This window comes from Triticum aestivum, chromosome 4A (assembly GCF_018294505.1).
Source record: "Triticum aestivum cultivar Chinese Spring chromosome 4A, IWGSC CS RefSeq v2.1, whole genome shotgun sequence".
Taxonomy (NCBI): Eukaryota; Viridiplantae; Streptophyta; class Magnoliopsida; order Poales; family Poaceae; genus Triticum; species Triticum aestivum.
In genome coordinates, this window is record NC_057803.1 from 577,888,526 (window position 1) to 577,907,320 (window position 18,795).

The following is an 18,795-nucleotide window of genomic DNA, read 5'->3' on the forward strand; positions in this document are numbered from 1 at the left end:
CCCCTCCGCCGCCATGGAGGCCATGGACCAAAGGGGAAACCCTTCTCCCATCTAGGGAGAAGGTCAAGGAAGAAGAATAAGAAGGGGGGCTCTCTCCCCCTCTCTTCCGGTGGTGCCAGAACGCCGACGGGGCCATCATCATCACCGCAATATACACCAACAACTTCACAGCCATCATCACCAACTCTTCCTCCCTCTATGCAGTGGTGTAACCCCTCTTTTACCCGATGTAATCTCTACTTAAACAGGGTGCTCAACGCTATATATTATTTCCCAATGATGTATGGCCATCCTATGATGTTTGAGTAAATCCGTTTTGTCCTATGGGTCAATTGATGATCGTAATTGGTTTGAGTTGCATGTTTTATTATTGGTGATGTCTTATGGTACTCTCCGTGTCACGCAAGCATGAGGGATCCCCGCTGTAGGGTTTGCAATATGTTTATGATTTGCTTATGGTGGGTGGCGTGAGTGACAGAAGCACAGACCCAAGTAAGTAGGTTGTTTGCGTATGGGAATAAAGAGGACCTGATACTTTAATGCTATGGTTGGATTTTACCTTAATGATCTTTAGTAGTTGCGGATGCTTGTTAAAGTTCTAATCATAAGTGCATATGATCCAAGAAGAGAAAGTGTGTTAGCTTATTCCTCTCTCTCAAATAAAATTGCAATAATGATTATCGGTCTAGTTATCGATTTCCTAGGGACAAATAACTTTCTTGTGTGACAACAAGGTCTCTACTAAAACTAACTTAGTTGTGTCTTCATCTAAACAACCCCTACTTTTTATTTACGCGCCCTTTATTATCTTGCAAACCTATCCAACAACACCTACAAAGTACTTCTAGTTTCATACTTGTTCTAGGTAAAGGGAACGTTAAGCGTGCGTAGAGTTGTATCGGTGGTCGATAGAACTTGAGGGAATATTTGTTCTACCTTTAGCTCCTCGTTGGGTTCGACACTCTTACTTATCGAAAGAGGCTACAATTGATCCCCTATACTTGTGGGTTATCAAGACCTTTTTATGGCGCCGTTGCCAGGGAGTTATAGCGTGGGGTGAATATTCTCGTGTGTGCTTGTTTGCTTTATCACCAAGCAATTTTTATTTGCTGTTCTAAGTTGTTCTCTATTTTTAGTTATGGATATGGAACACGAAATACCAAAAAAATTAGGTTTACTTGCTACTCATGGAGATGGGGAACCTCCTAAAACCCTCGATGCTCATTATGTGAAAGATATTATGTACTATTTTGATAATCCTAAGAAAACCCCATTCAATTATATAATGGGAGACACGTTGGATCAAAGTGAATACTTTAGGGATTATCGCTTGACTCAAAAAGGGAAACTATTATGGGTTCAAATTTATATGTTGTATTGGTATGCTAGGCAACTATGCTTGAGATATGATTATACTTGTTGCTCTAGGATGAAGGCTCCACACCTTCCCTTTTCATGCAAATTTAATAATGAAAAAACCTTGGCTTCTTATGCTAATGGTATATATGATTACTATGATGTGGAACAAATAGAAAAATTTGTTGCTTTTATGGGTTCTTATGAAATTGAATCCTTGTTTAAAGAGTGTGAAAATCTTGATGATGCTGTTTACAGACCTGAAAATTTTGCTATACTTAGATATTGATATGAGAATTATGAATTCAATTCCGATATTGATGATTTTATTGAGAGAGTCTCCGCTGTCCAAGAAGAGACTAATACTTTGCAGGAGTCTATGGAAGAAGAAATTGATGAAACTATGAGCTCATTGGATGAAAAAGATGATGAGGAGAGTGAAGAACAAAAGGAGGAAGATCAGATTAGCTACCCGTGCCCACCTTCTAATGAGAGTAACTCTCCAACTCATACATTATTTAATGTCCCTTTGTTCTTACCGAAGGATGAATGCTATTATGATTGTTATGACCCCGTTGATTATTTTGAAATATCCCTTTTTAATGATGTTTGCTATGCTTGTGGCCAAGATGCCAATATGAATTATGCTTATGGAGATGAACTTGCTATAGTTCCTTATGTTAAACATGAAATTGTCGCTATTGCACCCATTGAAAGTGCGTTATATCGACTAGAGGGGGGGTGAATAGGCGATTTTTATGAAATTCTTCACTGAGGAATTTACTGGTGAGGAAATTCCTTAGCGAAGAACTACTAGCAGCGGAATGAGTACTCAAAAGTAAACATAACAGAATACAAGCATAGTCATCATGATGAAATGAAGACAGGCACAGAGTACAGGAAGCGTAAGCACAGGATAACACAGGATGAAGACAAACAGACTGAAGAAATTGAACTGAGGAAATTGAGAAAGTCTTTAGTCAAAGTCTTCAAACACAGATATGAACAAGCACACAACACAGTTATGAGGAAATGAAAGAGTTGAGGAAATAGAACCAGTAAGCTTGGTGAAGACAATGATTTGGTAGGCCAATTCCAACTGCTGTCTCAGTTGTACGTCTGGTTGGAGCGGCTGAGTATTTAAACTCGAGGACACACAGTCCCGGACACCCAGTCCTGAGCACGCAGCTCAGGACACAAAGTCCTCACCGTATTCTCCTTGAGCTAAGGTCACACAGACCTCGCCCAATCACTCGTGGTAAGTCTTCAGGTGACTTACGGACCTGCACAAAGTTGGTCACTCGGTGATCCATAATTCCTCTTGGATGCTCTGGACCATGACGCCTAACCGTCTGGAAGAAGCACAGTCTTCAAAGGTAACAAGCGTCGGATCCATGCAGGATCAATCTCTTCAGTGATGCTCAATCACTTGGGGTTTGTAGGTGTTTGGGTTTTGGGTTTTTCCTCACTTGATGATTTTCGCTCAAAGTCCTCGGAGGATGGGTTGCTCTCAAATGACAAGTGTCAGTTTCTCTCAGAGCAGCCAACTAGCTAGTGGTTGTAGGGGGCGGCTATTTATAGCCTGGGGACCAGCCCGACATGATAAGACATAAATGCCCTTCAATGATATGACCGTTAGGTGGATAGATATTTTGGGACAGCTGGTGCATAGCACAGCAACAGTCGGAATTTTGAGTAGCTAAATCCTTAGGGCTATCATGTTCCTCACTTTGTAGGAAATCCGCACTGGCGAATTCCTAACTCCTCAGACAGAACAAATTTCTCAGAGACCAGAAGAACTTCATCTCTATCGCTGAAGAATATGACTGGACTGTATGAGATTTCCAATGGGTTCACTCGAAGGGATTGGTAGGTGTAGGATTTTGAGTTGAGCATCACATGGAAATTTTTCCTTAGTATTTCCTCGACCCCCTTTAACAGTACGGTGTTTCCTATGACTCAAGAAAGAGAAAATGAAACTATGAAAACAAAAGTCTTCACGCTTCATGTTCCTCGAATGAATACCAAGTCTTCAAGGTCACACCAATTTCTTCACTTTCAAAGTCTTCAGAATACCAAAGTCTTCAGACGAAGAACTTCATTTTTAGGGGTTGACTTTCTCTGTAAATATCAAACTCCTCATAGACTTATAGACCTATGTACACTCATAAACACATTAGTCCCTTTACCTAGAAGTCTTCAATACACCAAAATCACTAAGGGGCACTAGATGCACTTACAATCTCCCCCTTTTTGGTGATTGATGACAATATAGGTTAAGTTTTCAACGGGGATAAACATATGAAGTGTAAATACTGATAATGAGGAATTTGATTGCAAGATATAGAAGAACTCCCCCTGAAGATGTGCATAGCGAGGAATTTTCTTTTGAAGCAATGCACACTTGAAGAGTTGAATCATGGAGATCTCCCCCTATATCTTGTAATTCATACACGCATTTGACATATAACAGTGAAGAATTTGAAATGCATGATGAAATATGGTGACTGATGTAATTCAGCATGCGTGCAATAATATTAACGAGGAATAAGCATGCAGAAAAATGTATCAGGAGTATCAGAGCACCATCGGGTTTAAGTTTACAACTCGATCCAATAAAGTCTCAGAAGAACAAGAGTTGTAACTTGAAAAAACGCCCATATAGAAAGACCCGCTTGAAGACTAACTCAAAATTCTCCCCCTTTGTCATCAAATGACCAAAAGGATTGAATATGAGGACTAACGCCCCTGAAGAATATCAAGTTGATGAAGGAGCGCCAGCGTTGTTGGGGTCGTTTGTTGTAGTAGGGCCTGCCGCAGTGTCGTCCAAGTCTTCATTTTCATCAGTTTCGCGCGATGAAGAATATGAGCTGGCCACCAGAGAAGGAACCTTGAATTCTTGAATTTCTTCAGTGGAGGTGCAGACCAGTCAAAATCTTCCTTGAGACCCATTTTCTTCAGATCTTCTTCATCATACAGATGTGACAATATTGCCCAGGTGCGACCGAAGACATCATGGAGGTAGTAATGGTTTGTCTTCACTGCATTGTGTGTAGCAGTCATGTTGTGAAGAAATGAACCAAACTGACGCTTAACCCATTTATGATTTCGATCCACCTTCTAGTGAAGACTAAGCAGAAGCTCACGATCAGTCATCACACAAGGAGCAGTGGCTTGAGGAGTAGACTTGGGTGCATTGGCAGAGTCATGTGTGGCAGAGTCATCATTGGTGGAATAAGAGGCAGCTTTGTGAAATTGACCATCCAATGGATGAATGCCTTCATCTATAACAGCAGGTGCCTTGCCCTTTCCATCAACTGAGAAATAGGTCTGCTTGAGGACTTCAATGGGGGGCAGGTAGCTGAGGTGATTCTAAAAATCAGCTTTGTAATTGAGTGAAGACCTTGTCCTGAGGAATCTCATAATCCAAGGTGCATAAGGCTTCAGCTCAAACGGAGACAGTGCAACATTTGCTAGAGTCCTCATGAAGAAATCGTGATAATTGACAGGAATGCCATGAACGATGTTGAATACCAGATTCTTCATGATGCCAACAATTTCCTCATCAGATGAGTCATGGCCTTTGATAGGACTCATTGTCCTCGTAAGAATATGATAGACAGTTCTGGGCACATAAAGCAATTCCTTCACGAGGAATTTGGTTCTTGGTGCCTGACCTGGCCTCAAAGGTTTCATCAGCACCTGCATGTAGTGATTTGTAAGCTCAGGTTCACTGTAGATACAACGAGCTTCTTCAAGGGGAGGACTGAGTGGTAAGGCACGAAGCAATTCAGAAGGTGGTGTAGTGTAGTGAGTGTTTTCAGACATCCAGTCCAGCACCCATGAATTCACATCTTCAGAATCTCCTGTGATGTGCAGCATTGCATAAAATTGAAGAATCAGTTCTTCATTCCAATCGCAGATGTCAGAGCAAAAGTTTAACAGTCCAGCGTCGTGAAGAACACTAAGGACTAGTGCGAAGCACGGCAGAGATTCCATATCCACGTGAGGAATATGCTCATGGTAGAAGATCTTCTCTTTGTTGAACAACACTGAGGAATAGAAATTGGCTTGACTAGCAGTCCAGAAACGCCTCTTCCTGATGCGAGCAGAGTTATAAGGGTTGTAGTCTTCGAAGAATACATGCTCGCCGAAGAAATCATCAGCCTTGAACTTTTGCTTGCGTGAGAATGGATCCTTTGGCTTGGGCAGAGGAGTGTCAGTGAGTTGCATCAGGACCTCAGGAATCGCAATCTCAGGTTCTTCAGGCTGAGGAATTTCTGATTTCTCTTCAGTGGCAGTCTGCGTCTTCAGATGTTTACAGTAGCATTTTCTTCAGCGCTAGTGGCTGGAATTTCCTCATGTACAGATGAAGTGGGGTGAGTTTCTTCAGAGCCTATTTGAACAGTTTGTGCAGGCGACTGAGGTATTTGCTACAACGGTGTGAACATTGGAGAGTTTGGATGCTGACTTTCCCAGAATTCATCACTTATTACTGGTGTGGAGCAGCCAACGTCCACATATTCATCTTCCATTTCTTCAATGCCAGCCTCTTTAGCTGTGAACTGAGGCATGGGCGAGGAGATGACAGGTGTTGAAGGGATCGTATCCACTTGAATTTCTTCATCAATCTGCTCTGACGAAGCAGCAGACTAATTTTCTTCATCAGATCCGCTAGGTATCTCATATTCTTCACCAAAAGGAACAAGGTCCTTTGATGGCCTGGTCGAGATGGGAACATCATCAATGGGATTAGCAAATGAACTTGTCATGGGCTTCATCTTCTTCGGAGCTGAAGAATCTGAAGCAGCTGATGCTTTCCTTTTCTTCACTGCTGCATGCTCTGCAGCCTTGGCCTTCTTCACATCTGATGCAGATGGAAGGATTGGAGTTGGTGTAGGCGCAGGAGGAGCAGAGGAATCTGGTTGATTTTCTTCATTTTCTTCAGGCGCACCACTAGTGGGTGCCCTGGCAATTTCTTCAGCGTCTGGAATGCAGTCATCAGCCCTGGAACTCACGTTTTCTTCAGCAGCCTGATTGTCATCAGCGGTGCTGGCATTTTCTTCAGTAGGCTGAGCAGATGCTTCAGCCCGAGGAATTTCCTGTTGTGTTGGGGATGCAACAGTGGAGGTGAACTGTTATGTGATCTTTACAAATCTGACTTTGGTTCCCAGCCAGTCAGCATAATAGCGATTAAATTCATCACTCGGTTTCTTGATTTCAGATTGGAGAGCAACAAGTTCTTCAGGTGAAAGCTTCAGAACATTTTGCTTCAGAAAGTGCTCTTTCTTGTACTGCGCTTTCTTCACTCTCCTCCCCTGTTCAAATTTCCATTACTCTTCTTGTATGAAGTGAGTCAGCATGTGACTTTGACCAGGAGTCAGCTTGAAATCAGGCATGGGAGTGTTGGGGTCCTTGTGCCAAACATCAATGTATTCAAGGATCAACTTGGGATCCAAAGGCAGTGGGACATCTGTTCCCTTGGCTGTAGAGGCCCTGACTTGCCTATCTCTGATGATTTCTGCAAGTTCATCATCATCAGCTTCGTCTTCATCAGACGGCACTTGGAAGGCGACCTGCTTCTTCTGAGGAATAGGGCGAGGACCTCGTCCAGCAGTGGCCTTAGTCTTTAGTAGAGAGGGTCCCGTTGAGGAAGTTGGTGCAGCTGAGGAACTAGCTGAAGCTCCTGAGGCAATGGACATGCCTGCAGTCCTTTGCCACGAGGCAAGATGCACAGGTGTTGAGGACTTTGTTGGAACAGCTGAGGACTTTGGAGGAGCTGAGAATTTTAAGGGAGCAGGAGCAGCATGAGGAATTGGCCGTGAGGGCTTTGAGAATTCTGGCCGTGAGGGCATTGCTGAGGAGCTTGGCCTTGAGGGCATTGTTGGTGAAGCACTTGGCTTGCGCGCAGGCTTCTTTGATATAGTCTTCTTTGGCTTGACAGCAGAGGCCTCAGCAGAGGCAGCAGCAGCAGCAGAGTCTTCATTGAATTTCCTCACTGCTTCTTTGGCTTGCTTAGCCAACTTGGCTTGGCGCTTGGCTCATTCATCAGGATAGTCCTCACCGCGCTTGAGGCTGGTGGGATCAGCTATTTGGCCAGGTGCCAATGGAGGTCTTGGGCATGGAGGATTGAGTGAAAATTTCTTCATGTACTTGGGAGTGACATATCTGTACTCCCTCCACTCTCTAGCCCATCTCCTCTCTATCTTCTGAATGTGCACCTTGCGCTCATTCTTGGTTTCCTCAGTAGGTGTGCAGTACCCAGCATATATTTCATCAGGGATCTCAAACGCTGTATTGACCTCAGGCCTCTTTCCTCCTTTCTGTGGCTTTTTACCGTCAGCCATTTTCTTCAGTTGAGGAATTTGGACAATTGAATTCCATGAAGAAGTATGCAACTTTTCTTTGAGGAACACTGCAAATGAGTTAAGTTGATGATAACCTAGTGATTCAGCAGCTGACATGAGTACCTGTGAATAGAGTATAGTTGCAAGGAATTTGGAGAGGTCATATGCGTTCTCAGAAGGTTTTTCAAAAAGAACAAGTTTGAGGAATTTGACCAGATGAGTCTTGAATAATTTCACTAAGTGTTCTTTGTCTTAGGTTCCAGAGTTGTATAGATCGAAGATCCACACAATTGAGGAATCTTGAAGAAAAAATGATGCTTAGAGAAACGAATCAAGAATAGATGACTTGTGAGGTGTTTTAGTGTGTGAAGATATGAAGAAAAAGACCTTTGAAGATTTTGTAGATAATCATTCGAATCAACAAGGGCAGTAAAAGTAACTTTTAATTACCCTAGATGAAGAACACGACGAACAGTGAAGAGGAGAGGTGAAGTTTGTCTGTGTAGATCTTCCACGCCCTAACTCGGCGGAGGAAGACGGCTACGGCGGCGGCAGAGTGAAGATTTCTGCGGTCGGCGTGAGTACGTCGGTGACGAGGTCGAGGCAGTGAAGCTCTTCCTCACCGGCGACGATGAAGTAGCGGCGGCGCTAGGGTTTGAGAAGCTCGAGCTGGAGAGAGATCGAGCGGAGTAAAAGAAGTGAGGAAGGGAAGGAGGGGTATTTATAGCCACTGTGAAAAACTGTTCGCCCGAAGAAATTGGACGAACGTGCCCCTGACCCTTCTCATTCCCTTGACATGTGTCACCCATGTACTGAGAGGTGGAGATCGTGTGCGATCGTGGGTGAATGGATAAGTGTATCGTGGGATGCGGAACGGTTTGAGCGGCAAAGCCGAAAATTTAGATAAGATAGGTTTTAAAGTTTCGTTCGCAATTTCTTCAGCTGACAAGGACGCAGTGAAGATTTTGAACGAGTTTCAAATAGAAGGCAGATGAAGAATTTGTGAACAGATTGGGTTGAGTATAGCATAGAGGGGAAGGGTCCGATCACATTCACTTAGCAGAAAAACCAACTTGAAGAATTAGCAATAAGTGAATGTTGTAGAGGACATAAACTTATATATATAGCGAATGAAGAAAAATGACGGAAACAGTGAAGACAGTGCAGAGTTGAAGAATATGATTAATTCAGGAATTTCAACTTTTGGTGGTGGCGTGACCCACCGTATAAGAATGATGATTTCAGACACCGCGTACAATTATCGTAGGGTTCTGAGAATCAAATTCTTCGTTAATTTCTTCACACTAAGAGTGTTATTCTTCATTGATTGAAGAAAAACATTTCTTCATGTGTTGCACATCTAAGTCATCAATTTTGCATAAGTGTTAGGATGAGTGTCCTTTTCAAAGAACATTCAAAGATTCTAGGATATTTAGCTCACACCGCAACTTGCTAAATCTCTTCTCATCCAAGGGCTTTGTGAAGATATCGGCTAGCTGTTCTTTAGTCTTCACATGCTCAATAGAAATGTCGCCCTTCAACACATGATCACGAAGAAAATGATGACGAATCTGAATGTGCTTTGTCTTCGAGTGGTAAACTGGGTTGTGAGCAATCTTGATGGCACTCTCATTGTCACAGAAGAGAGGCACATTCTTCATGTTGACGCCGTAGTCCTTGAGAGTTTGCTTCATCCATAGCAATTGAGCACGGCAAGAACCAGCGGCAATGTACTCAGCTTCAGCAGTAGATAGTGATACGCAGTTCTATTTCTTCGAGGACCAACAGACCAACGATCGTCCGAGGAAATGACATGTACCAGATGTTGACTTGCGGTCCACACGATCACCAGCATAGTCAGAGTCAGAATATCCAACGAGATCAAAAACCGAGCCCTTGGGGTACCATAATCCAAGTGTTGGTGTGTGAGCTAGATATCGAAGAATATGCTTCACAGCCTTATGGTGTGATTCCTTCGGCGTAGCTTGAAATCGGGCACACATGCAAACACTAAGCATTATATCTGGCCTAGATGCACATAAGTACAATAAAGAACCAATCATGGAGCGGTATACCTTATGATCGAAGTCAATACCATTTTCATCAGTGCACAAATGGCCATTTGTGGGCATAGGAATTTTGACGCCTTTGCTATCTTGCATGCCGAATTTCCTCAGTACATCCTTGAGGTATTTCTCCAGAGATATGAATATGCCATTGCGTTGTTGATGAATTTGAAGACCTAAGAAGAATTTCAACTCTCCCATCATAGCCATTTGATATTCTTCACTCATCATATAGGCAAATTCATCACTATAACATTGGTCAGTACAGCCAAAGATAATATCATCAACATATATTTGGCACACAAACAATTCACCATCATAAGATTTAGTGAAAAGAGTAGGGTCGAGTGAACCGGGTTTGAAGTCTTTCTTCATGAGGAATTCCTTCAAGGTATCATACCACGCCCGTGGGGCCTGCTTGAGGCCATAGAGGGCCTTGTTGAGTCTGAAGACATTGTTAGGATTCTTTGGATCTTCAAAACCTAGGGGTTGAGCAACATATACTTCTTCCTCAAGCTCACAATTGAGGAATGCACTTTTCACATCCATTTGATATAAAGTGATATCATGATGGTTAGCATAAGCAAGTAATATGCGAATAGCCTCAAATCTAGCAACAGGTGCAAAAGTTTCATCAAAATCAATTCCTTCAACCTGTGTGTAGCCTTGAGCTACAAGGTGTGCCTTATTCCTCACCACAAGGCCATTTTTATCTTGCTTGTTGCGGTAGATCCACTTTGTGCCAATGATATTGTGCTTGCGAGGATCTGGGCGTTTGAAGTTCCCAGACATTGTTGAGCTCGAACTGATGTAATTCTTCTTGCATGGCCTGAATCCACTCAGGCTCTAGAAATGCTTCATCTACCTTAGTGGGCTCTGTAATAGAGACAAAAGCATAGTGCCCACAAAAGTTAGATAAATGTGAAGCTTTTGAGCGTGTGAGAGGACCTGGCGCTTTGATGTCATTGATGATCTTTCCAACTTGCACTTCTTTTGCAATGCGAGGATGAGCTGGTTGTCGTTGAAGAATTTGATCATCATTCTCTTCAGCACCATTTTCTTCAGTATTTTCTTCAGGTGCATTAGCTTGACGTTCTTCATGTTCTGGAATGAATTCTTCAGCAGATTCTTCAGTGGGAATGACATCGTCAGTAGCCTTGAACTTGATAGTTTCCTCAGGTGCTGGTTCATCTATCACAGTAGGTAGGTGCTCTCTTTGCGAGCCATTAGTTTCATCGAACTGCACATCTACAGTTTCAACAACCTTGTGAACAACGTTGTTGAAGACTCTGTAGGTGTGCGAATCCTTTCCGTAACCAAGCATAAAACCTTCATGTGCTTTTGGTGCAAATTTTGAGTTGTGATGAGGATCTCTTATCCAACATTTAGCACCGAAGACTTTGAAATAACTTACATTGGGTTTCTTATCAGTGAGGAGTTCATAGGCAGTCTTCTTGAAGAATTTGTGAAGATATACTCTGTTGATGATGTGGCATGCAGTATCAATTGCCTCAGTCCAGAAATGATGAGGCGTTTTGTATTCATCAAGCATAGTGTGAGCCATCTCAGCAAGAGTCCTGTTCTTGCACTCCACGACGCCGTTCTGCTAAGAAGTATAAGGAGCAGATAACTCATGAGTAATACCAAGTTCATCAAGATAGTCATCGAGACCAGAATTCTTGAACTCAGTGCCATTGTCACTTCTGATGTGCTTGATCTTCACACCAAAGTTGGTTGAAGTCCTCGAGAAAAATCGTTTGAAGACTTCCTACACTTCATGTTTGTAAGTAACAAGGTGTACCCATGTGTAACGAGAGTAATCATCAACAATAACAAAGCCATATTGAGATGCTTCATTTGAAATAGCAGAATAATGATTAGGACCGAAGAGATCCATGTGAAGCAATTCAAATGGGCGAGTAGTGGTCATGATAGTCTTCGCTGGATGCTTGGCCTTTGTCATCTTCCTAGCTTCACAGGCTCCGCATAGGTGATCCTTGAGGAATTTGACATTCTCGATGCCAATGACATGCTTCTTCTTCGCAAGCGTGTGCAAATTCCTCATGCCTGCATGACCGAGTCGTCGATGCTAGAGCCAGCCTTCTGAAGCTTTTGCAAGTAGACACACGACTGGTTGTAGTCCTATAGAGAAATCAACAATATACAGGTCTCCTCTCCTAAAGCCTTCGAAGACTTTGGAATTGTCAGCTTCCATAACCACAACACAATGGTACTTGCCAAAGACAACAACCATATCAAGATCACAAAAGCATTGAGACAGACATAAGGTTGTATCCTAGGGACTCAACAAGCATGACTTTTGTCCATCTGTCGATCCTTTGTGATCGCAACCTTACCTAGACCCAATACCTGACTTTTGCCTTTGTTAGCAAAGATGATATGCTTCATATGCGACGGAGATAATGGAGCATCCATCAATAGATTCTTGTCACCAATCATGTGATTTGTACATCCAATATCGAGGACCCACTCAGTGGCTTTGGGTTGATCATCCTGCAGATGAATTAGTGCAGCTTACAAACTCATATACTTCAACAGTGAAGAATATGACATCAATTCATTAGATCCATTTCATCAAGTAACAGAACAGATAAAACAGTGTGAGGACGTGAGAAATGAAAGTTCATTTCTTCATGATTAGCCTGCGTCCTATCAGGCATGCTCAGGTCTCCAGCAAATTCTTCAGACGATTATGTACGTCAGGAGACCTGACCCTGCAGAAGAGATTAGTTCTTTTTCTTCACCACCCACATCTGAAGGGGTGGCAAAGAGTTCATCATTCTGCGAGCTCCATACGAGAAGGATGGCATTGAAGCCAGTCCATTTCGTTTCACATAAGAGGGGTTAGAATAAGCATAAAAGTAAGCAGAGAAATTCTTCGAGGACTTATGGACATAATAATTTGAAGAATAATGCGCATATCCATAATCCTTGGATATTCCCTGTGAAACAGACGGGTTAGCACGATGATGTTCATATGAGGACTTTGATCCTTTAGAGGAATATGATCCATGTGAGGAGTTTGGTCCGTATGAGGACTTGGATCCATATGAAGAATTTGGTCCATATGAAGAATTTGATCAGGGGTTCCTATTCTTCACAGGTGGCGTCATGATGACATTCACCTAAAGATTTTCAAGGCATCTTTTGGGAACCCGTATTTTCTTCATAGGGGGACCGTTCCTGCAGTTAGTGCGAACATATCTAGCAAATACTTCACCATTCTGATTTTTGAACAGTTTGTAGTTGAAGTCAAATGACTCATCATCAGAATGAGGAGATTCACATGCATATCCAGATAGGTTAGATCGATCAACTGGAGGTCCCTTTGCAGCAACCCATGTACTTTTGGGGTACTGCTCAGGCTTCCAATATGTACCATCAGCATTGAGTTTCCTCTCAAAAGCAATACCCTCTTTCCTAGGGTTCCTGTTGGGGATCTACTTTTTAAGCACATCACAAAGAGTCTGATGCTCTTTGAGGCTTTTGTACATGCATGTCATGTACAATTCCTTCAGCCCTGCATCGTCAGTGATACTAACAATGTCCTCAGATGAGGAATTAGTGATAGCAGAGGATGTGAAGAATTTGAAACATTAGCAGCATTTGAACATTCAGGTGAAGAATTAGCAGATTCACGTTCAATGCATGTCAAACATGGAGGAACAAATTCTTCCTGAGAAGCGCGAATTTGTTGAGCAAGTAATGAATCACGCTCCTTCTGAAGATCTTCATAACTCACTCTTAGCTTCTCAAGGTCTTGCTTTCTTTGAAGAAATTCATAAGAAAGCTTCTCATGATCAGATAAGAGAGTGTTATGTTGATCTTGAAGGATGTCATACATAGTATGAAGTCTCTGAAGACTTTCAGCCAAAGCTTTTGACTGATCCATTTCTTCGCCCAACATATCATCACTCTTGTTTAGCATATAGTGAACTTTTTCCAAAGCTCTTTGTTGTTTAATGGCAAGGGAAGCAAGTTTGACATAGCTAGGTCCAAATTCATCACCAGATTCATCATCACTAGACTCGGATAGGTAGCATTCAGTTACCTCAGCATCTTTTGCCATAAGGCATGATGCAAAAGATGATGATTCTGGTTCGAATGTCATCGCTTTGAGAGATTCCTTGAAGTCCTCAAACCAAGGATCATGACAGGTTCGATGACCTTCATAGACCTCAGAGAGACGGTCCCAGATGAGCTTCACATGATCGAGATGCATGATATTCCTGAACTGATTTTGTGACAGACTGGAGCAGATGACATCCTTCACCGTGAGGTTGAGAAGAGTGTACTTGCGAATGTCATCAGCTTCCGCCATCTTGCACAGATCGGTCAGACCAATCTCAGTGACGGTCCACAGCTCGCTGTTCATCGCCATGAGGCATTTCTTCATCATGGCCTTCCACTTGGGATACTCGTGACCGTCAAAGATGGGGCATGTCACCTTCGTCATACCTGCGGTCGACATAACTAAAACTCCATGCGGTTAAACCAAAATCACACAGAACAAGGGAGTACCTTGCTCTGATACCAATTGAAAGTGCGTTATATCGACTAGAGGGGGGTGAATAGGCGATTTTTATGAAATTCTTCTCTAAGGAATTTGCCGGTGAGGAAATTCCTTAGCGAAGAACTACTAGCAGAGGAATGAGTACTCAAAAGTAAACATAACAGAATACAAGCATAGTCATCATGATGAAATGAAGACAGGCATAGAATACAGGAAGCGTAAGCACAGGATAACACAGGATGAAGACGAACAGACTGAAGAAATTGAACTGAGGAAATTGAGAAAGTCTTCAATCAAAGTCTTCAAACACAGATATGAACAAGCACACAACACAGTTATGAGGAAATAAAATAGTTGAGGAAATAGAACCAGTAAGCTTGGTGAAGACAATGATTTGGTAGACTAGTTCCAACTGCTGTCTCAATTGTACGTCTGGTTGGAGCGGCTGAGTATTTAAACTCGAGGACACATAGTCCCAGACACCCAGTCCTGAGCATGCAGCTCAGGACACCAAGTCCTCAGCGTATTCTCCTTGAGCTAAGATCACACAGACCTCGCCCAATCACTCGTGGTAAGTCTTTAGGTGACTTCCAGACCTTCACAAACTTGGTTACTCTGTGATCCACAATTCCTCTTGGATGCTCTAGACCATGACGCCTAACCGCCTGGAAGAAGCACAGTCCTCAAAGTTAACAAGCGTCGGATCCACGCAGGATCAATCTCTTCAATGATGCTCAATCACTTGGGGTTTGTAGGTGTTTGGGTTTTGGGTTTTTCCTCACTTGATGATTTTCGCTCAAAGTCCTCAAAGGATGGGTTGCTCTCAAATGACAAGTGTCAGTTTCTCTCGGAGCAGCCAACTAGCTAGTGGTTGTAGGGGGCGGCTATTTATAGCCTAGGGAGCAGCCCGACATGATAAGACATAAATGCCCTTCAATGATATGACCATTAGGTGGATAGATATTTTGGGACAGCTGGCGCATAGCACAGCAACGGTCGGAATTTGGAGTAGCTAAATCCTCAGGGCTATCATGTTCCTCACTATGTAGGATATCCGCACTGGCGAATTCCTAACTCCTCAGTCAGAACAAATTTCTCAGAGACCAGAAGAACTTCGTCTCTGTCGCTGAAGAATATGACTGGACTGTATGAGATTTCCAATGGCTTCACTCGAAGGGATTGGTAGGTGTAGGATTTTGAGTTGAGCATCACATGGAAATTTTTCCTTAGTATTTCCTCGATCCCCTTTAACAGTACGGTGTTTCCTATGACTCAAGAAAGAGAAAATGAAACTACGAAAACAAAAGTCTTCACGCTTCATGTTCCTCGAATGAATACCAAGTCTTCAAGGTCACACCAATTTCTTCACTTTCAAAGTCTTCAGAAAGTCTTCAGAATACCAAAGTCTTCAGACGAAGAACTTCATTTTTAGGGGTCGACTTTCTCTGTAAATATCAAACTCCTCATAGACTTATAGACCTGTGTACACTCATAAACACATTAGTCCCTTAACCTATAAGTCTTAAATACACCAAAATCACTAAGGGGCACTAGATGCACTTACACCCACGCATGATAGTCCTATTATCTATTTGAATTCTCTTGACTACACTATATCAGAATAGTTTGCCCTTATTAAGGACTATATTGATGGGTTGCATTTTACTACTACACATGATGATTTTGACAAATATAATATACATGTGCTTGCTGCTCCTACTTGCAATATGAGAGAGGAACTACATCTCCGCCTCTCCTTGTTTCCAATATGATAAAATTGCAAGAAACTGTTTATACTATGCATTGGCCTTTACTATGTGTGCATGAATTGTTCTTTTATGACATGCCGATGCGGAAGAGAGTTAGACTTCGTAATTACATGATATATGTTGCTTTGTGATCACTACTAAATCACAAATCATTGTTAATTAAAATTGGCTTTGATATACCTTGGGATCCAGGTGGATTCATTACTTGAGCACTATATGCCTAGCTTAATGGCTTTAAAGAAAGCGCTGCCAGGGAGACAACCCGAAAGTTTTAGAGAGTCATTTATTTCTGTTGAGTGCTTTTATATAGTTTAAAAACAAAAAAATAAAGAGGGGAACCCAAAACTTTTCAAAAAGAAAGCTGAAAGTGAGAGAGACAAGCATTGTTGAAGTGGGGGCTCCTTGAACTTTGTCCATGCTCATGGAAACTTTGTGAATCTTGATTACAGAAACTTTCAACAAAAATAATTATCCCCTTGTACAATTCCATTGTATTATAAAAATAATATGCCAATATTTGCCTTTAGGATGTTTACATTGCTTGTTGGTTTGTGCGGTGCAGAACATAAACTTTGGCTGTAGTGCGCGATTTTACATTTTTTACTGGAATGTCAAACGGTTCTGAAACTTTATGTACTGTCTTTATATACAAATTTTTTATTTTTCCTAATTATTTCAGAATTTTTGGAGCACCATAAGTATGGTGAATGTTCATATTACTACAGACTGTCCTGTTTAAGACAGATTCTGTTTTTGATGCATAGTTTGCTTGTTTTGATGAAACTACCGATTTCTATCAGTGGATTAAGCCATGGAAAAGTTATATTACAGTATATACAATGCAAAAACAAAATATAAATTGGTTTTCAACCGTACTTAGAGTAGTGATTTGCTTTATTATACTAATGGATCTTACCGAACTTTTTGTTAAGTTTTGTGTGATTGAAGTTTTCAAGTTTTGGGAGAGATCACGATGGATGAAGGAATAAGGAGTGGAAAGAGCCTAAGCTTGGGGATGCCCGAGGCACCCCAAGGAAATATTCAAGGAATCCCAAGCAACCAAGCTTGGGGATGCCCCGTAAGGCATCCCCTCTTTCTTCTAACAATCATCGGTAATTTTACTTGCAGCTATATTTTTCTTCGTCACATGATATGCATAAATCTTGGAGCGTCTTTTGCATTTAGTTTTCACTTTTATTTTATGCACCATGTTGGTATGAGATAGTCCATGGTTGATTTATAGAATGATCTTTGCGCTTCACTTATATCTTTTGAGTATGGCTTTATAGAATGGTTCATGTGCTTCACTTATATCATTTGAAGTTTGGATTGCCTGTTTCTCTTCACATAGAAAACCGCCATTTGTAGAATGATCTTTTGCTTCACTTATATTTGTTAGAGCGTGGGCATATCTTTTGTAGAAAGAATTAAACTCTCTTGCTTCACTTATATCTATTTAGAGAGAGGACAGGAATTGGTCATTCACATGGTTAGTCATAAAATCCTACATCAAACTTGTAGATCACTTAATATGATATGTTTGATTCCTTGCAATAGTTTTGCAGTATAAATACGATGATATTAGAGTCATGCTAGTGGGTAGTTGTGGATTGTAGAAATACTTGTGTTGAAGTTTGTGATTCCCGTAGCATGCACGTATGGTGAACCGTTATGTAATGAAGTTGGAGCATGAGGTATTCATTGATTGTCTTCCTTATGAGTGGCGGTCGGGGATGAGCGATGGTCTTTTCCTACCAATCTATCCCCCTAGGAGCATGCGCGGAGTACTTTGTTTTGATGACTAATAGATTTTTGCAATAAGTATGTGAGTTCTTTATGACTAATTGTAACACCCGGTGTAATGATGCTACAGTAATCCCTGAGATCAATCTAATCATTTTGCTATAACAATGCTTGGTCACTTTGAACAATATTCCATTTCAAATTCCAGTTGAATTCAATTTCAAATTGAATGTGAATTTCAAAAATGCTCAAACATGAAAACTAAAATGTTCATCATGTGTAAAATATTCTCCTGGTAATATTGGGGGTGAGCCAACATTTTTGCATAATGCCTATGTGGCCTAAAATAGCTAAAGCAGAAAAAGCTTAAAAAAGGGAAAAAGAAAAAAGGGGAAAGAAAAGGAGAAGGGGTGGGAGAGCCCCTGGCCTCCCCTTGGGCTTCAGCCCATCCCAGCTGGCCGGCCCAAACATTTCCTCCCCCACCCGGTCGCCCCTCCCTTCCTGTTCCCCTGGTGCGGTCGCAACAGGGGCGACGCCCCACCGAACCACCTCGTCCGCGTCGAGGGCGTGAGGAGAAGGACGCCCCGACGCCTCAGGCTCCCTCCCCACTCGCCCACTTGCCCTCTCTCTCCCTCGTCCTCTCCACCTCTCCCCTCTCCTCTCACTCGCTCGCTCCTCTCCGCCTCTGCCCGAGAGCGCCCACCGCAGCCGCTGCGTCGTCATCGCGGCCACCGAGCCCCGTTCGCCTCGTCGTCGTGCCCATCATCTCCGCCGTCGTTGTCTACCCCGTCCACGTCCGTGAGCGCAAGCCGGGAGCCACTACAGCGAGCCCGGCAACCTCTTCTTCCCCTACGGCCGTCTTCGCCTTCGTCGCTGATTCGTTGCTGATTCGTCGCCATCGATCTTCCCCGAGCCCACCTGAGCCAACCTACAGGGCCAACGTGAGCACGCACCTCTTTCCCCTCTCTTCCCCGCGCGTT